Below are 21,460 nucleotides of genomic sequence, written 5' to 3' on the forward strand. Positions count from 1 at the left end.
GATACAAAATATAAACAATTTATTATGGGGGGCAATAATATTAATAAGGTGAGTGATTTCTGTTACCTAGGTATGCATTTAAGTTCTTCTATGCTTTGGAATACCCACCTTAAATTTAAGACCCAACAAGTGGCAAGGAATATGGAAGCGATTTTTCGATTTGCTTGTAAACTGGGTCATAGACCATCGCCTCAGATTATGACGCTATATAATTCTAAGTGTGCCTCAGCAGCTCTATATGGGGCTGGTGTCTGAGGCCACATCAAAGTACCTACTCTCCAACGTATCAAGAATAAACTTATGCGCAGACTGTTGATGGTACCTAAGTGTATAGCAAACATCATTATCCACGAGGAGTTGGGTCAATGCTTTTTAGAGGACACAGTTTCTATTGCCCCTCTTTTGTTGTGTATTAGATGTTGGACGAATCCAGCGGCAAGTCTTGTACAGGAATGTATTACTGAATATATACAGCTGGCCAATTCGAACAGGATTCCCTGGCTTTCATGTTTGCAATCATCTTTTGATAAGCTGGGGCTTACGTATATGTTTGATGAACCACAACTGCTAACCACAACTGCTAGGTCTTTGCTGAAATCACGATACTCTGAGCATACCTTAGACATAAGACTTCATAGTTGTCTGAAATTGAAATCTTTGGATTCTTATACCCAGATTGTTACGGCCTTATATATAGAACCCTATCTGACCTGGTTTTTATGTCCAAAAACCTTTTTTAGACTGAATTTGATTCATTTTAAGGTGGCCTTTCAGAATCAGTGTATTTGGCAAAAAGATTTACCACCCTGTCCCTGTGATGCTAGTTCAAAGTAAAGTACTTCCCACTTTTTTCTTTTATATTCTCTTTATGCCACCCCGAGGAAGGCTTTTATCTTACCTATTTTACGTACATTAATACCAATCCATTATCAGGAAGCTTTGATACATCTTCAGAAATGATCAAATGACAACATTTGTTTTCAGGTATTACATTTTATCAGATCATCTATTGTTATTAGGAATCGTTACTAATAATTTTTGTAATTTATTAATCTATTTATGCTGACTCTTAGAACTTATTTCTGTTTTAAAATCTTAGATTTTATATTTGGTATAGTATAGATTCTCCCACAGGGAGAAAGGTTTTTAAGTATATTTCAGGGTAGCTAAAAAGTTTTTGGGTTTTATATCATATGATCTTAGTTAATGTTCTGATAAGAATACTGGAATATTCTGCAAATGAGGAAATTGGACTAGATCACTTTGCCCTTTTTTTGTAAAATATATGTAAGATATGATGTTATGAGCTGTTGTCTTAATCCCTTTTGTTTGTTTGTTTACTTGGATATGTGATTTTAATTTGTACTTTTATGGCAAATGCCGAATAAAGATCTTTGACTGACTGACTGACTCTTTGCGATCGTAAAAGGCAACTTTTCTAACGTCTCTATATGAAGCATGGTGAAACTCGCTTCCCTCTTAGCCATTGTCTTTTGTTCCCTGGATACATTAAAAGGAGTGAATACTTCAGTACCGTTAATGTATCTCCATGGGATACGGCCATTTTTCAGTGTATGTAACATCAAACCAAGCTGCATAATGGAACGCAGCTGACCTTGTCCATGGTATAAACGTGACATGTCTGTCTGAATGATGTCTATCGTAGACAACACTATGGCCCTCATTACAACCCTGGCGGTCAGTGTAAAAGTGACGGTAATACCGCCAACAGACCAGTAGAAGAAAAAAAATGGAATAACAACCATGGCGGTTACAGCCATGCAAAACCACCACTTTTACACTTCGACCGCCAGGGTGGTAACGACCTCTGGGCTGGAGACTTCAGTCTCCAGCCCGGCGGACGTCACTAGACCGCCGGCAGTATCAGGACCCCGCATACTGCTATGGATTTCATGGGGATTTGCACTGCCACGAAATCCATGGCAGTAGGCACTATCAGTGCCAGGGAATCCGTTCCCTGGCATTGATTGCGGTCTCTCCTTCTCCCTTCCCCTCCCCTGAGTCCTCCCCCAACATCCACAACCCCCCTACCATCCCCCAAAGGTGGTAGGACCCCCTCCCCACCCCTGCCCCACACCCCTCCACAGAAACACCCACACACACCCCCCACACCCCACTACATGCACGCTCACACCACTCATACACATACACGCACACATACATACACACAGACATATATGTCACATTTCCCATACACACATTACATCCCCCGCATGCATACACACACTCACACAACCTCTCTACACACTCACACGCACACCCCCATGCACGTACACAACACCCCCTCCCCTTACGGACGATCACCTTACCTGTTCGGTGATCCTCCGGGAGGGAACGTGATCCATGGGGGCTGCCCTGCCGCCAGCACCTCGTCACCAGAACACCACCACGCCGAATACTGGGATGTAATTCGGTGGGTGGTGTTCTGATGACGTGGCGGTGGAGGTGGAACAGCCTCCACTTCACCGCCAACCGCCAGTAAGGCTGCTGGCAGCTCTCTGTCTGAAAAAGGGTGGAGGGCTGCCATACGGTTGGCGGAAGACCGCCACCACTGGCAGTCTTCAGCCCGGAGTAACTTCGGCGGTCTTTGAAAAAGACCGCTGAGGTTAAAATGAGGGCCTATGTTTGTTACTGAATAAATTCTGTTGGACAGAGTGTTCATGCCGTTATCGACAACTGCTAAAGCCTTTTCTAAGTGTTCCTTATCTATTTGCCTTAAACGCGCAGCAGCTTCTATCTGAGCAAGTTTCCATATCTCATAATACATAGCATAGCTGAATCTTTTAGAGCGCTGTTTCCTAGAACCTAACAAAAAGTCCTGCAAGTCTATATCTTCAGAAAGCGTGTTAAGGTGTTCTTTAACTGTAGCTAACCTGTTAGACTGTACCCATTGGTGGCACAGTTTACCTACACTGTATGTAGTAACTTCCCCGTGTGTTGACCTGAGATAAAGCGAAGATATGGACAGCTGATTTTGAAACCCCCTGAGGAATTAAAAAGAAATGCGCCTGACAGCCATTGGTGTCAACTTGCCAAATTAACCACCCGCTGAGACTGGAAAGTGAAGAATCATAGGTACCAGCCTGAACCTTTGCATCTAGCTGTTCCTCCGTGCTATTCAGGAAGAATTGCCAATCAGTAAACTTCGCCGGTGTGGGAATACTGGGCGTGTTCATGTCTTTTATTTTTGCTAACCCTAGGAATGATGTCTGTTGAATTGTGTCATTTAAAAACATCATTTGCACAGGAATCAGGCATGCTCTAAATAAAGCTTCGTTATCCTGTATTTGCCAATCTTGTGTTCCCCATACACTCTTTAAATCAATAGTGTTCTTCCAGTGATCGTAACCTTCAACAGTAAGACGGGAAACAAAGGAATCTGAATAAATCAGTTTTGTGTCTGTTAGCAATATTTTCCTAATTCTTGAAGGAGGTAATTTGAAAAAATAAGACTCAGAATTTTTTGTGTCATGCAGGGAAAAATACGTAAATTTCTCTAAATAACTATTCGGGCCTCCCGCTGGTGGTGTAATACAATGTTCCTACTGTGTGTAGTTGAGTGCCGGTCTATGTTTAGTTGCACGGTGCAGGTAGTAAAATCCCCAATTATTATAGCAGAACATTTCCCTGTAATTCATTGTATTTACATATATATCATAACTTTCAAATACTGACTAGTCCTTCAGTTCAGTTAACATAGAATCAACTGTCTGGACATCCCAATCATCAGATACAACACTTGGTGTAATGACATCTGTCATAGATATTTTAAATACATATGGAATTTGAATAACCTCCGTTGGCCCGTATATTTCCAATGGAACTTTGTCCTACACAGTCCCATCACAAATGGGTACAGCTGAAATGTTCACTGGGAACAAGTCTCTGCAGACCTTGTGTGATGAATAATATGGAGTTACGACTTCATCCACAGGTTCTACAGAGGAGCGTTCAGGAATGTAATGACCATTTATGGGCAAAAAGAAAACAGCCACGTAACCAATCCATAAAAATAAGGAAGAAAATGTCAGGCTTAACCATAGATAGTTCCAGGGGTATCTTAAGTAATTAGTTTTAAGCCATAGATATATCTTACATATCCTTGAAACATTTTCAGTCACTGGGGTGGATGAGTCTGAAGAAAAGTCATCAATATCAATGAAGTAACCAGAGGCAGTATCTGCAATCATGGGAGCAAGTGCAGTACTTGCAGATGGGTCTACTTCACGTGGAGGCTCATAGTAGATGGTGCCATCAGTCTGTGTTGTATTGGTGTATAAAGCGGCCAAATCTTGGACAGGAGTTGTTGTCGAAGTGGTAACAGGAACCAGCAAGAGCTCATTTTCTACCCTCCCCATGATCGAGGAGGAATTTGTAGCATTATTGGACATTGTTGCATAGTCCAAAGTAGTGTTGTTCATTCTATTTTGAAGAGTTATGTCTTGTTGGGTAGTGAGGAGGGATCGGAAACTACCCAAGGGACCTCTGGGTCTACTGTGCAGGATCGACCACATGGTGAAATTTGACATTGTCAATGGAAATAAATGTGTTTCCCTGTGCTCTGGGCAGTGGTGGCAAGATAACAGTTCTGGTACATTGTACTCCCAGGTCTGAGACCGGTGCTCTGTAGGATGGACCGAATTCCTTCTTCACAGCGATCTTTTCATGAACCAGATCGCCAACTTTAGGAATCCAGCCAGTGGAAGTTTTTGGTATATCCCTTGTTCCTAAGGTGGCAGCACTGGTGGATGATTTATCATCACGAAAATTGCTAAAAATTCCTGTAAGACAGTGAGATGTTCCTTTATGTCAAAAGGTGTTTCTGCTGCCACCATACCAGAGCCATCAAGATCTGGGACGTGCATCAGTATCCCAAAGAGAACCTCATATGGAGTGCATCCCCCCAAGGACCATCTTGGCAGATTATTCAGTGCTTTCTGGACCCCATATAGGTGATGAAGCCAGCTGCGGCCAGAACCTAATACTCTAGATGTTAAGGACTGCTTCAGATCACGGCTCTGCCTCTCCACGGCCGAATTTCCCTCAGGATGGTATGGTGAGGAGTAATGGAGTTCAACACTTCTTGTCCCCATTGTGTCCCTGAATGCCTTAGAGGCAAATGCAGGGCCCTGGTCCGACTGGAACGCTGCAACCACATATGTACCGATAAAGATCAGCAAGTCTTTTATAACAGTTCGAGCGTCAGCAGACCGCTACGGCCATACCCACAGGAATCTAGAACAAGAATGTACAGCTAGTAGGATGTATCTATATGCACCATCAGGCTGGAGTGGACCACAATGGTCCAGGTACACACATTGTAATGGGCTGCTGGATACTACGAGGGATGTCTGTGGTGGGCGTTTGACATTGGAGCCCTTTATTTGCAGAACAGAGGACGACATATTGCTTTGCCTGTTTGTATAGACCTGGCCACCAGAAAGTTTTCTGCAAGAGTGTTACTGTGGCCGAACATGGTTCATACCACCATGAGCAGAAGCAACACCCTCATGCGCTGCTTTCACTAGATCTAATTTCTGGTTTTGGTTGGGGATTGCTCGGTCCCGACTTTCTTCTGCTAAATACTGGCAGAAAAACCAGTTGGATATCCAACGCTGTTTGATATTTTTTGCACACTATGCTGTTTATTAGTGCTGTGCTATGTGAATTTTGTATAGCATATGCACTTGTATGGCTATTTAAATGTCTGTAATCTAAGACTATTCTATAGGAATGGTCTTGCTTCGCAACCGGAAATAACAGATTTTTCATTGCAGAATCACAGGGCTCAACCACTCCCTGATACTCTATCTGAGTGAGGATCTCCCTCACCGGAGCTCTTGCTACATGTTTTACAGGATATTGTGTCTGAGGTTGGGGTGTAGACCCGATAGGTATTACATGACATGGAGAGTCCTACGCTAAAGCCCATTTGACAGCGTTGGCTTCTTTTTCTACTTCTGGAACAATAATAGAGAAAGAAGGCAAAATTACATCTTCTACATGTGGGAGCTTGCGAAATGTTCGGGTGGCCAATCTCTTTCGGCCAATAGGATATCACAATTAAGTTTGTCCCACAATATCACACCGATGGTGCGTTCTACATCTCCCTCAATTTGAATCTTCAAATCATAAACTCTATCAGGTGGGAGAACGCGCCCGTCTGCCATTTCAACTGCAATATAATCGCTAGTTGCTGTCGCATCCAGATGATCTTTCAGACTCTGGCAATATACTGTGACCTCTGCTGCACTGTCTAACAGTGTCACTGCCCACGTCAAGTTCTTCAGAAGTGTTCTCAAATGTCCTGGCATTTTTAACTGACAGTGCTGCCACCTTTTTCTTTTTAAACTGTGGCTTTTGTTGTGAAGTGTTTTCTTCTTTTTTGACTGTAGACTTTATTGAGTCTTTCTTTTATTGCGCGTATTCAGGACATCGGTCAGGACGGCCCCCTCTCTCACTACGTCTATCTGGTGCATCCTGAAAAGAACGAGAGGGACGTGAATTAGTATATCTCTCAGGAGTTTTTATATTCTCCCTATTTCTGATAGTGTACCTCCTTTTGGAGTTCTCCGGATGTGGAGAGTCTGCTCTCTGCTTCTGTCTATCTTTACATTGTCTTGACTTATCCCAGCACTTTTTAGAACCCTCCTGAGCCTGTTTTGTACCTTCCCCAGGGGTGGTACTCTGTAATTCTAGCTTCTTCGGCTTGGCTCCCAGACTATCCCATCCTATACTAGTGTAGGTATCAGAAATAATTTTCAGTAGCTGTCTCTCCTGTTCCAAATGTTGAGTTTCTCGAAGACGCTGGTGTATAGCCAGTGCTACCACTTCCCCTTTAATGTTACTGAGTATTATTGAGGAAACTGCATCAAAGTTACGCATTAATTTCATCCTCAAATCTAGGGCAGGTGCTGCCCCATGCTCATTCTGTATTTGTTTTAACACTTCTGGTAAATTGGCAAGTGTCGGGGTACCATGTTTGGTAGAATAATTTGCAGCAAAGACTGTACCACATGTGGTGCAGTCATCTACCGAGGGAGCCATCCCGAAGGGCAAGCACATTGTAAGAATTCATTGTTTCTCCTGTGGTTCCGTATGGGGAAATACAGCTGATTTGTTTTCTGGGCTATCCAGCATGGTATTTTCTCCTGTTCTGTGGGTACTTTATCCATAATAGTATGCACTGTTTGTGGATTAATCCCAGTAGCCAATTGGTATCCAGCAGGTTCTGGTGGTGCTGGATGTGCTGGGTGTTGTGTTCAAAGTCCTCATTACATACTGAACAAGCCGTCTGTAGAGTGTTACTATCTCATCGTATAAATTTTGCAGATCTGCTCCTTGTATAATTTGTAACACTGGGTGAGGTGTGTATGTGGCAAACATGGGCCACATTGGTACATCATTATCAAAAGGACCTAATCTCACACATTGTATTACATGTGGTATGACGCCTTCAAAACAGTTCTGATGCTCTTGATAAATAAGCGGTATTTCATGATACTGGTATGCTTGGTACCGTTGAGGTACATTAGCAATTCTATATGTGTGAAATGTGACTGACCTGCAGTCTTCCCAGGAAAGGTGACCCAGGAGTAGGATGCTTCTGTTTGGTAAGCTTCATTAGCTTCTACTATGAATGTAATATCCCCGCCCTCATCTGTTAAGCTATGCGCTACTAGATGTAATGTTAATGCTTGTCTAGCATTCTCAGGAATGTCTATGGCGTTAGCCATATTGTAAAAAGGGTGAAGAGATGGAACACCAATTGGGGAGAAAAGTCCTTTAATGAGTTTGAGCTCGAACAACCTAAAGCCTAATTAGGTGTTCCCTGTTCAGATGAGGAGGATCTCCCACAAGACTATGGACGTCTCCGTATAATGGTACTTAGGGTACCTGTTGTCTTGTGAGACAGTGATAGTCGTGGTGCCTGTAAATTAGTGCCTAAACACCATCGTTGGTGGCGCCATGTCGTAGTTGGACTCTTGCTCTAGGCAAGACTGCTGGTTTAAGGATGACAGTACTTACGTTTGTAGGTGACTATGACTATCCTACAAAAAGTTGCAACTGTAGTCCCAACCCTTTCAGGTCACTAGCAGTACCTCACCAAAAACCCAAACAGTTAAAGGTGATTTGTGGCAGCCTTTACGCATGGACTCAAGAATATGACATCTCAGGGAGTGTCGTGGTTAAACCGAAATTACCCCATTCTCACAGATACATCATGTCTCAACCAAACACAGGCAATAACGAAGATGCAGTAAGGTTTCAATAGTTTTTATTCAACACAATCTGCAATCTACAGTAAATTGCAAGGGCTGCAATGATTAGGATAATGAACAGTGCAAGAGACATAATTGTAAAAACAAGAGTCATAATTATAAAGACTCCCACCATGGAAAGATGTAGAGTGTATAATATGTCCTATTACCTTATTCTGATAGACCTAACCTTCTACCTAAAGGAGAGCTGCCCAATCTGCCAATGCTATGTACCTGAGAAGAGCCCCCAACCCTTGTTACCTAGGAATAAGGTATCTAGCTCACACTCTGTAGGAACACGAAGTCTGGGTCAGCATCAATAGCAGTGATGGTATCTGGTCGGAATCCCTCTGATTATTTGTTTAAAGTGAGGTGTATTTATACAGATCTATTTGGACCCCTGACGTAGGTTGTTCCCAAACAATAGATAACACAGCATGCTTGGGACGGCAGTTAATATAAACAATTCCCTCAAAGATGTGAAGATGGAAAGTACCTAATGGGAACACCTACAGTTTGTTTGTCTTTGTCGCTTGATTTGACGTCTTAGCGCAGTGGCACTGATAACAAATGGCCTAACTATAAACAAGGCAGCCATCTTAAAAGAATTAATTAAATAAATGGGCCAAGACAGAGCAAGCTAAGTATGTTAAAAGTCACTAGGTAATGGGGGCACAAGTCTGCAAACTAAAGGCTAAGCTAACTCCTGTTATCCCATTAAACCAAACTAGGATTAATTACAATTTTACTCCACAAGCTGAACTTGAGGGTGACCTCTCAAACTAAGATTCAAACACTGCATGATAAAGACTGCATACTGGATTCATAAATACTCTCTTATACTGAACTATTCCAAACCTGAGGAGGTGGTATTTGGAGACACTTCTGTATGAAACTCAAACTGGTGGCAAAATTAATTTGTTGTCACTCCAATACACATTTTACTGGCTTGCAATCTGTGCATAATTTTTTATATCAACATTACTTTCTATAACCAAATCTCTGTTTCTTCCCACTAATGATTCTAAAAAAGGTTCTCCCTATCTTACCCAAACACTCTTGGTAAAGTTTCCATTCTTTCTATATTGGATTATAGCAGCTCAGGGGCATATCTATCAGAGGCTTAGTCACTTTTTCTGATGCTCCGGCAGCATAAGCATCTCAAACATATCTATGAGGCTACCAAAAGCCACTTTGTGTGGCTTTGCATGAACTCATAGATATTGAGTAGGACTAAGCAGTACAAGTCGCTGCGTTGCCTTACTCTGCACCAGGGATGCGTGCCATGGGCATTGCAGTGGATTTTCCCATGCAACACCCATTGATTTTGACTCTGCCCCAGATTTACTTAATCACGTAAACCGATGGCAGTGCCACAACTTTACACCTCCACACAGCAGGTGTAACAAGGAGAAATATTTTCATTTCTCCTCGTTTTTTCCTCTTTCCACGTGTGCTGCATTTTGCAGCACAGAGAAATATAAAAATGCCTCTTGGGATTGTTTTGTGCAGGAAGATGTTCCTTCCCACACAAAACCAATCTTGCATGCAACGCAGGCAGCCAATTGTGCACCAGTGCAGGGTGAAAGGATGGGAATGCACCGTATTTCATAAATACGTTGCATTCCAGCCCTTTCACATTGGCATAGGGCAGTGCACCAAGAAGACCTGCCGCTGCCCTAGGTCAATTCCCCATAAATATGGGCCTCAGTCTACAAGGGTGTGGCCCAAAAATAGCTTTGCAGGTTCTACGTTATTCAGATGCAGCCACTGCCTATTGTTAGGCCTCCACAAATACAAGACCATATCTGCTAAGCTTCACTATTTCCCTGTTTTTAATATATGGCCCAGATTTAAGAAAAGTGGCGCTTCATGTGGTGCTTCATGTCATGAAGCACCACTTTTCTTGCGGCCCATTGCGCCCTTGCGCAACCATGTGTGTGCGGTATTTATCATACCGTGCATCATGGCACAGATTAGGCACAATAGCATCATAATTTTTGACGCTATTGTTGTACTTTGCAGGATTAACACCAAAAATGTTAGCGTTAATCCTGCAAAGTACATAGAGGCATCTTAAAAATAATGGTATGCCTTATTGTAATGCCTGCTATGTGCAGGCGTTAAAAATGCCACAAGAAATTGAACAGTGGAATCTCATCGATTTTATTGGGCCATTTTTGCAGGTCCCCTAATGGGGGAACTCTCCCCTTTGCACAAATGATGCCTGGCGCAGGCTTAATGTGGCACAAGGGTTCAAATTAATATGGTGTGGCGTTTTTGCCACACTATCGCCACATTAGTGTAAAAAAATGACACAAGTGTGGCGAAAGTTGGCGTTAGGTCCTACATAAATTTGGGCCTATGTATCTCCTACAAACTTACGGGAGATCTAAATCCTGTTTATATTAAAATCCTGGGTTTATATGCCCTCACATACACCAAGCTCTTCTTTGGCCAATCTCATTATTTTCCCTTGTATCAGAAAAGTAAGGACTGGTGGCCACTATTTCCAGTTTCTCATTCTTCTTTCTGAAACATGCTCCTGCTGACTTTCTGCCCAAGGCCCCTTAATCTAGGTTTAGAAAACACGTGAAAGTCTACATGTTTTCCCTGATTCCTTCAGCGGGTACATTGCTGTTCGATTTTTATCAGGTGAGTGCCAGTACACCCTATTTTGGAAAGCAGTGAGTTATAGAAACTCTTCATTTACAGATGTATTAATTCATTCATTTAATAGTCACTTTCCATTGGACGATGCGGTTAGTAAACAGTGCCAATAATCGCAGATAGTTACACATCATTGAAAGAAAATTATAACATGTTGGAGCTTTTAAGTGATACAAATGTGTGAGCTAGGAAATGGGTTATAATAGATATTTACCCATCAGAATGTTTACCAACCATTCTATTTGAAGAAATCTAGCTGTCATGTATTACGTTGGAAATGGCATAAGGGAATCAATTTCTAGTTGAAGCTGAGAATGCCAGAGTCACCGAAACACACACAGCATCCATCTGCATGTGCGACCCTTAGTACACTGTGAGTTCAAATCACAAAAGTAGCTAATAAATTGTGATGTGTAAAACTTTGATCATTTCCAGGGAACATAGGTGTCTGAGAGGTGTGAGAGTTTATAGATGCCTTTTGACTCACCTGTTTGTGGGTGTTCGCAAATATTTTAGGCACAGCACACTTTCAAAATGTTCACTCCCTGGTGCTTATTTACAAATCCTGTGAGTTGCAGGTGGGTCACTTTTTGTGGCAGATAGTACAGGCCCATTTCTACAAGGCCTCACAAAGTCACTTTGCATGGCTTTTCATGGCCTTGTAGCTATGGCGTAAGGCAAGATGTCCTTTCCTGCACAGAAACAATACTGTCTGCGACACTTGCATCCTTGCACCATGGTGGAAGGATGTCTGCATTGCCACTAAGCAGCCCATTGAGTTCCAGCAAAGGGAAAGAGGACAGAAATGTGCTGTATATTGTAGATATCATGCATTTCTGCCCTTTCCCTGTGGCTCAGGGCGGCGCAGCAAGGTCACTTGCTGCACTGCCCTGCACAACGAGTCTTGTAAATAAGCCCCCCTGTCTCTTGAACGGGACTGACTCGTGCAATATTACATAAAAAAAGATACATTTTACACATAAATGAAAGGATTTGGAACTAGAGGGTTACCGTTTGTGAATTCCTTATACCGTAAATAGAGCAGTGTTCATGTGTGAGTGAGACTTACTGTGCAAGTGGCTTTGTGAATTGTAAATGGAATGCAAACCTGCACTATTTGGGGGAGTCTTTGGTTCTGTGTGTGGACACACACACACACACAATCTCCACAAGCACTGAAGCATGCAGAAATCAGCTGCCTGACCTTTTTGTAATGCTGGATATCGGAGAGGAATTGAAATGTGAAGAAATTGCACAATTGCAAACATTAGTAGAGAGTGTTACAGAGTTATAGTACAAGAACAGTGCAGGCCTAAGTTTCGCAATGATGCAAGACAAGGGAAGAGTTCACTGGAAAATAGAGTGCATGATCAGCAAGGTTTTACTTAAAGGAAAATCTGTGTTTGCAAGCTTAGAGGAAGTCTCGGGAGCAGAGCAATAAAACACACACACATGCATACAAAAATGAAACAAATAAATGGTTTGTTAAGCATTGTTAGAATAACAATGAAGAGTGTGTGGTGAAAAGGGTTAGGATTTTGTGGACTTAAGTGACGTGATGCTTTTGTAACAAATACATAATTATAGGGTTATCTATTTTTGGAACTTTTGTGCAAAACATTGTTTATGTAACTACATAAGTAGCTGTCTAAAAGCAGCTATTTGAGACCTGCTGTCTACCTGTGTGAGGAAAGCTACTCTCCCTACTTGCCTTGTTAAGAGGAGTCCTGTTTTTCTTTATTTCATTTTCCCCACAACAGTTGATGAGGCAGATAAGAGTCCCATTTATCTTCAAATGACTGCTGCTGTTGGGATACCACCTACTCCAGCTGCATAGATCAATGTGCATCTTTGATGGGGTAAGCAGACACTGTGTTGCCTAACGATTTGACTATTCACGGGGTTGGGTAGAACCTGGAGTTCCCATCTTTATAATGAGGATAATGTGGACTCTGTTCCATGTTTTGTATATGTAACTTGTCTCGATGGCAATGGTAAACATAGGTATAACGTAAAAAAGCTTATTGCATGTAAGATGGTGTACAAGCATTTTGCAATATTAATTAAGCTTCTGCGTATTAGGTAGAATGTCTATCTCAATATAAGGTTGGAAGTGGTCTATTTGGGTGATCTGAAGTTGGGAATCTGATATGTGTTCCAAAATGTTTACATAGAGGGACGGGCGAGAGGCCGATGTTGCTAAACATTACCACCAAATATGATCTGAACACTCAAATCACCGTCCTGGACCTAATGTCCAGAAGTCATTTTATGGTCTATGAGATGCATATATTGGGGGTTATCCTCTCCTGAGTATGTAGGGAAGTGACCAGTTGCTACCGATTTAGATTACAGTCAGACAATTGTGATTAACATTTAGAAGTAGTTGACGTGTCTATATTTTAAAATATGATGATGATGATGATAAATGCACATGTGCATGTAAATAGAAATGTGGCCATAGAGTGATGTTGTTGTATATTATTTTTGTGACATTGTTAAAAATGGGGTCTTTGGTTGGCAGTCAGGTTACCCCCTGTCCAAGCAAGGACCCTCACTCTATTCAGGGTAAAGGAGAATCACCCTCACTTAACCCCCGCTCACCCCCTTGTTAGCTTGGCACAAGCGGGTAGGCTTAACTTCAGAAGCAATGTATAAAGTATTTGTACCAACACATAGAGTAACTCAGTGAAAACACTTCAAAATGACACAACACAGGTTTAGATAAATAGGGAATATTTATCTAAACAAAACAAGACAAAAACAACAAAAATCCAACATACAAAAATCAAGTTATGAATTTTCAAAGAATAAGAGTCTTAAATCCTTTAGAAAACAGTGAGAATGTTGTTAGCATACAAAAGTACCTGGGTAGCGTCAAAATAACACTACACGGGCAAGTGTGAGTCGGGAAAGGTCAGTGATGCATCGATTTCTCACTCGCAAGCGAGACCGTACGTCATTCCATCTCTGGTCGGGTCGGCGTGCGTTGTTTCTCCTCTCCCGCAAGAGAGCGATGCTTTGATCTGGACAGGCACCTTGGGTCTGGGCAGGATTTGCATTGTTTTTCCACGCCCAGCGATGTTGCATTGAAAATCTGTTATCACAAAACTGTGCTGCGTGGGGTTTGAGTCATTATCAGCTTCCGTTAGCAGGTGCTGCGCATCGTTTCTCCAGCCACGCATCATCGATCTTCCAATCGCAATGCAGGTGGAGTGTTGATTTCTGCCGCAAAGCGAGCGGCGCATCGTTTATCAGCCGTTTCACAGAAGGTACGTCGAAAACTTCCCCGCACGGCGGTCTGTGCGTGGATTTTAAGTCTTTGTCTGCCAGCTTCACCTTTCAAGGGCCCAGAAACTGGATAGGGCAGGGCAGGAGTCTCAGCAGAGAGTCTAGGTGCTGGCAGGGGAAGTCTTTGATGACCCTGAGACTTCAACAACAGAAGGCAAGTTCAGTTCATGCCCTTGGAGATTCTTCACAAGCAGGAATGCACAACAAAGTCCAATCTTTGTCTCCTTTCACAGGCAGAAGCAGCAACTGCAGGATAGCTCCACAAAGCACAGTCACAGACAGGGCAACACTTCTCCTCAGCTCTTCTCCTTGGCAGAGATTCCTCTTTATTCCTGAAGTGATCTAATTTTCAGGATTTTGGGTGCTCTTCTGATAACTCTTTCTGCTTTTGAAGTAGGCCTACTTCAAAGGAAAGTCTCTCTTGTTTGTGAGATCCTACCTTGCCCAGACCACGCTCCAGACACACACAAGGGGGTTGGAGACTGCATTGTGTGAGGGCAGGCACAGCCCTTTCACGTGTGAGTGACCACTCCTCTCCTCCCTCCTAGCACAGATGGTTCAACAGGATATGCAGGCTACAACCCAGATCCCTTTTGTGTCACTGTCTAGAGAGAGGAGCAAAGAGTCCAACTGTCAAACTAACCCATACAGGGAATCCACAAACAGGCAGAGTCAAAGAATGGTTAAGCAAGAAAATACCTACTTTCTAAAAGTGGCATTTTCAAGCATACAACCTCAAAACCAACTTTACTAAAAGATGTATATTTAAATTGTGAGTTCAGAGACCCTAAACTCCCCGACAATCTGCTCCCAAGGGGAATCTACGCTTTAATCATATTTAAAGGCAGACCCCATGTTACCCTATGAGAGAGATAGGCCTTGCAACAGTGAATACCAAATTTGGCAGTAGTTCACTGCCAGGACATATAAAACACATTAGTATATGTCCTGCCTTAAACATACACTGCACCCTGCCCATGGGGTTGCGTAGGGCCCACCTTAGGGGTATCTTACATGTAAGAAAAGGGAAGGTTTAGGCCTCGTGTTGGGCCTGGCCCTTGTGGCAGGTTCATCCCTTGACTTTTTACCTCCTTCCCCCCTCTCGTGTTGGCTCTAGGACTCTGAGCACTTCATCACTGCTGATCAGTGCTAAAGTGCAGGTGCTCTCCCATCTAAAGTTGGTATGGTTCGCTTATACCTATTTGGTATATTTAATTTACCTGTAAGTCCCTTGAACAGTGGTATCTCAATGCCCAGGGCCTGTAAATTAACTGCTACTAGTGGGCCTGCAGCGCTGCTTGCACCACCCACTGAAGTAGCCTTTCAAATCTCAGGCCTGCTGGCGCAGGGCCTGTGTGTGCAGTTTTCTGCCACAGGGACCTGGCATCTAAATTTACTTGCCAGGCCCAGAACTCCCCTTTTACTACACGTCACCCCTAAGGTAGGCCTTAGCTAGCCCTCTGGGCAGGGTGCTATGTATGTAGAAGGCAGGACATGTGCCAGGTTGTGAGGCCTGTCCTGATAGTGACAAACAGCCTAACTAGGTGTCTCACTGCTGTGGGTGCTGCCTTCATAGAATTGCATTGGAAATGTTCTGCCTTATGTGTAGGGGGTATTGTCTGATTCATGAGGGGTAGCGTAGGCATGTTTGGTATGGTTGTAATGGTGGTAAGAAATGCTGCTTACTGGTGTAAGTGGATTTTATTATTACCATTACAGAAGTGCCACTTCTAGAAAGTGAGTATTTCTCTGTGCTTATGACTGTGTTTTGCAGCTTGACTCTAATCCACGTCTGGGCAGAGTGACAGTCGGGATTTGTGCATACTTTTCAGACAGCCTGTACACAGGGAGGGTGGAGGTGTCACAGAGGTGCATCTGCATACTGAGGCCCGTATTTATACTTTTTCTAGCGCCGCATTTGCGCCGCTTTTTGACGCAAAACGGCGCAAACCTACAAAATACAATGCCATTTTGCAAGTTTGCGCCGTTTTTGCGTCAAAAAACGACGCAAATGCGGCGCAAAAAAAGTATAAATACGGGCCTGAATATTCTTCCTGGGCTGAGAGAAGGGAGAGGTGGAGCACACCTGCATTTGTAAAGGCTGTGCCCTGGCCTCACACAATAGGGTTGTTTACCCCAACAAATGTTTGGAGCCTGTGCTGGAGGAGAGAGGGGGCACTCCCAGAACCAGTTGTAACTGGTTGGAACCTCCTCTTCTCTTCCTTTGTGGACACACTGTAAAACGGAGTATAAGTACAGGGGAGTTTTCCCCACAATTTGAGAACTCTTGGAACTTACCTGGAACTGGACACAGACTCCTGAAGGGACTCACCGGGAACCTCCATTGACTGCTGCTGCTGTGCTGAGCTGTGACCTGCTTGGTCCCTGTAAGGAACTGCCACCCATCTGCATCCATTTTTTGCTGGCCTGCTGCTGGGTCTGCCCCCTGTTTTCCATTATTCTTTATCCCCCAGGGGCAGGGTACCGTGGCCCCTGACCCGTGACCCCTGCAACTGCTGAAATCAAGGAGTGCTTCAGTGCTTGGAACTAGCACCTGGAGGGTGCTCTTCTCATTTCTCAAAGAACTACCGCTTTGGAAAGCCCTTTATCTTTACTACCCCAGCGCTTGAGAGCACTTGTTGCTGCCGAGGGATTCACCGCCGCAAGCCGGCTTTGTTTGTTCAAGGGCGCCGGAGTTGTGCTGTCCCTGGGACCCTCGGGGCACCAACAGATTGTAGGAAAGGAGCGAGCGCACTCCTACCATGCCCCAGGGACAAAGCACGCTCTGAGGAGTGCCCCCGGGGCACAAGCAGGCACCTGCTTTGGTGCTGCTACTCCGCCTGCAGCCTGGGCAGGCCCGTTGTAGTTTTCAAAGCTGGGTGGGAAGGAAGCCTCATTGGAGGCTCCCCGCCCCACCGGGCCCCTTTGGTTCTCTTGCGATCACGAGTTGCAGGGGAGGTAAGCCTCATCAGAGGCTCCTTCCTGCCCCACCGAGGCCCTAAATATTCGTCAGAGAGACCGCAGGCGGAGTGGAAGCCTCGCTGGAGGCCCCCACACCACATGTCTCCCTTGGGGGCCCCGCAAGAGTCGGGTGAGGCCCCCCATCGGTGGCCCCACTGGTTGTTTCTTGGCTTTCACCCCCCCTCGTTGTAGGGTCAGTTGAGGCCCAGAGGGTGCCCCAGAGATCGCAGGCCCAAGGAGGGGCCCAACATTAAGGAAATGGAGGGGGTGCGTGCCACCCCTCTCCCCCTGACATAACAGCCCCTGTCTTGGCACACAGGAGCGCCAGGAGCCCCCTTTTGATCTTCGCAGCACTGGAAGTGCCATTCATCATAAATACAGGTACTTTGAAAAGGACATACATATTCCTGATGGTCCTGGTCTGGACATTATTGATTCATTTGTTGGCTACCTATTTTTTGTATGTGACATATATGTTTGCTAGTGTTCCTTTTATGGGCATGACAGGCTTATACGTGTTTTTCACTTGCCATATGTTTTATAATGTTCCTGATATGGGCATTGATGATATTTCAATGACAAGTGCATTGGTGTAGTAATGTGATTCCTGACTATTGCTTATGTTGCTGAATATTAAGTAAACTGTGTGTTATATGTGACTACTGTTGGTTCTGCAGAGTAACTAATGTGTAACGTTCTGACACTGCTAAGGTAGCAGGATGTTACTGACATGTTGTGTTTGGTCTAATGATTGCGTTGTGTACAATACGGTGCATTTTCATATAACTTGGTGTTGTATTTCCCTTGTGGTAGGGATAGTGATTCACGTGTGTTGTGTGTGTTGTGAAAATGCTTTACACATTGCCTCGGGATAGGCCTGACTGCTCGTGCCAAGCTACCAAGGGGGATAGCAGGGGTTATCTTGGACGTATAACACCCATGCCCTGACTAGAGTGGGTGGGTTCTGCCTGGCTTAGGTGCATACCCTATCCAACCAGAAAACCTATTTCTAACATCTAACAAGTGGGTAGACTTGCCAAGTCTGATTGGAAGTTAAAACTGCACTCACAAATATGCCAATCATGGAAAGCCAATTATACATACATTTTACACAGGGGCACTTGCACTTTAGCACTGGATAGCAGTTGTAAAGTGACCGTAGTAACAAAAACAGCAAAAACAGAGTCCAGCACACTTCAACAACCTGAGAAACAGAGGCACAAAGGTTAGGGGAGATCACGCTAGGGATGCCAAGTTTGACACATGCCCACCCCCAGCTGAATGTGGGGAGCAACTACCCAACCTCATGGGAGTTCCCATCACTAAGGCGCAAGAATCTGGACAGACCATCAGCATTGGCGTTTTCTGTGCTAGGGAGGTGTTCCACCATAAAGTCCATCCACTGGAGGGAAATAGACCACCTCAACAGTTTCAAATTCTCACCCCTCATTCATCTGCATTAACCATCTGAGGGGCCTGTTGTCGCTCTGAACCCGGAAGTGAGTCCCAAATAAGTAGGGTCTTAGCTTCTTCAGCACCCAGACCACAGGAAAAGCTTTACAATCTCCACCTATGTTCCTTGGGAAGTAACCTCCTGCCAGTGAAGGCTACATGTTGATCTAGGCCCTCTTCATTAAGCTGTGAGAGTACTGCTCCTAAACCATGCTGTGAGGCGTCTATTTGCACAACAAACTCCTTGGAGTAGTCAGGAGCCTTCAGCATGGGTGCTGTGCACATGGCAGCCTCTCTCTAGATCACCTTCTTTGGTTGCTCCTTGGAAGTCAACTCATTCAAGGGGGTAACAATGGTGCCATACCCCTTGACAAACCTCCTGCAATAGCCAGTGAGGCCTAAAAAGGCTTTCACCTCAGTCTGGGTCTATGGGGTCTCCCAAGCCAGAATGGTGTCAATCTTAGGCTGTAGGGGTACCACCTGGTTTCCCAAATACACCACAGAACCCTGCCCTATTTCACACTTTCTTGCCTTAAGGTGAGGCCTGCCTTTTGCAGGGCTTTCAACAATCTGCAGAGGTGCTGCAAGTGTTCCTCCCAATTGGTACTGAACACTGCAGTGTCATCTAGGTATGCTGTGCTGAAGTCATCCAGCCCAGTCAACACCTGATTGACCAATCCCTGGAATGTGGCATGGAATATTTTCATCCCAAATGGCATCACCTTAAACTGAAAGTGTCCATCTGGGGTAGGAAATGCTGACCTCTCCTTGGCTCCCTCTGTTAGTGCAATCTGCCATTACTCAGACGTCAAATCAAACATGCTCAGGTATTTGGCAGCTCCTAACCAATGCATGAGCTCATCAGCTTGGGGGGATGGGGTGTGCATCAGTTTTAGTGACCGCATTGAGACCCCGGTAGTCCACACAGACCCGGAGTTCTTCGGTGGCACAAGGAGCAGCAGCCTTTGAGACTAAGACCACAGGGCTGGCCCAGGGACTACTAGAGACTCAATCACCCCTAGGGCTAACATCTTAGACACCTCATCTTTGATGCTGGCTCTGACCTTATCAGTCACCCTGTAAACCTTCTGTTCCTGGGAGTCTGCAAGTCCACCAGGTAGGTGACCTCACTCTTGCGCTCCACCACCTCAAATGGCCCAGTCCACTTGTCCTGGAGTGCCCTAGGCTCCACTGGTGCCATCACCCACACTTTTTGCCCAAGCTGAAACTCGACGAGAATGGCATTCTGGTCATACCACTGTTTCATGTCTGCCTGGCTTGCTTCCAGGTTCTTTTGGGCAAGAGCTCTGAAGCGGGCAGTCTTGTTTCTGAAGGCCAGCATAAAGCTAAATACATCCTGGGAAGATTTACTTGGGCCTTTCTATAAGCTCTCCTTCACCAGACTCAAAGGTACCCTAAAGGGGGGTCATACAGTAACTCAAAAGGACTAAATCCAAGCCCTTTTTGAGGCACCTCCCTGTAGGCGAACAGAAGGCATGGCAAGAGTATGTCCCACTTCCACCTCAGGGGCTCTGACAGGCCCATGATCATACCTTTTAAGGTGCGGTTGAATCTCTCAACCAGACCATTGCTTTGGGGGTAGTAAGGAGTGGTGAATTTGTACGTTACTCCAAACTCCTACCACAGAGACTTCAAATATGTGGATATGAAGTTGGTACCCCTATCAGACACCACTTTCTTGGGGAACCCCATGCAGGTAAAAACCCCCATCAGGGCACGACCCACCACAGGGGAAGTGACTGACCTCAGAGGAATGGCTTCTGGGTACCAGGTGGCATGGTCCACCAAGACCAGGATGAACTTATTGCCAATGGCTGTCTTGGGATCCAGAGGTCCTACAATGTCAATACCGGACCTCTCAAAGGGGGTACTAACCACTGGAAAAGGTGTGAGAGAGCCTTCCATTTCCCCCCACTCTTGCCTTTTGCCTGACAAGTCGCACAAGACCTGCAATGAGCATCTGAGTTCCTGTGTATTAGGGGCCAGTAGAAGTGGGTGACAAGCCTTTCAAAGGTCTTGTCCTGCCCCAAATGTCCAGCTAAAGGCACATCATGGGCCAGACCCAGTATAAAGGCTCTGAAGCACTGGGGTACCACCAGCACATGGGCTGACCCAGGCTAAATCAGGTGAGATCCTGGCTCTTTGCCAGATGCCTGGTCAGCAGCCTGCTGCAGTGAATCCACTAGAATAGGACATGTCTTCTGTGCCTCACAGATTGCCTCCATGGTGGGTCCCCCTTCCTGCTGCCACTGTGACAGCTCAGGGACCTCACCCAGTTCAGCCACCCGTTCCCCTGTAGGCTCCGGGGCATCACCCTCAGGCTTCGCCTCCTCCCGGACTGTGGGAACGTCTGGATCTGGTTCCCCATGCCCCTGCCCTTCTTTTTTTGGCAGTCCCCTGGGACACTGTTTCAGGCTCCAAGGGCTCTTGACCACCCTGATGGGCTGCCATTAACCTGGTAAAAACGCATACCCACCCAGGAAACCCAACATCTCTAAGTGTGACCTGTGTTCCACCTCCTTCTAAGGGGAATCCTCCAGGTCATTGCCAATCAAACAATCCACAGGCATGGTTGGACTCACAGCTACCTTCAAGGACCCTGAGACCCCCCATTCAAAGGGAAATTGCGCCATGCTGCACAGGCGCTCTGAGTTGTCCACTGCAACTACTTGGTGAAGTATCTGGGAATCTATCTGCTCTTCAGACACCAAGTGACTCCTCACTGTAGTCACACTGGCTCCTGTGTCTCTCAGAGCATCCACCCTCTGTTCATTAATGGTCAC

Source organism: Pleurodeles waltl, chromosome 2_1, assembly GCF_031143425.1.
Source record: "Pleurodeles waltl isolate 20211129_DDA chromosome 2_1, aPleWal1.hap1.20221129, whole genome shotgun sequence".
In the NCBI taxonomy this organism is placed as follows: Eukaryota; Metazoa; Chordata; class Amphibia; order Caudata; family Salamandridae; genus Pleurodeles; species Pleurodeles waltl.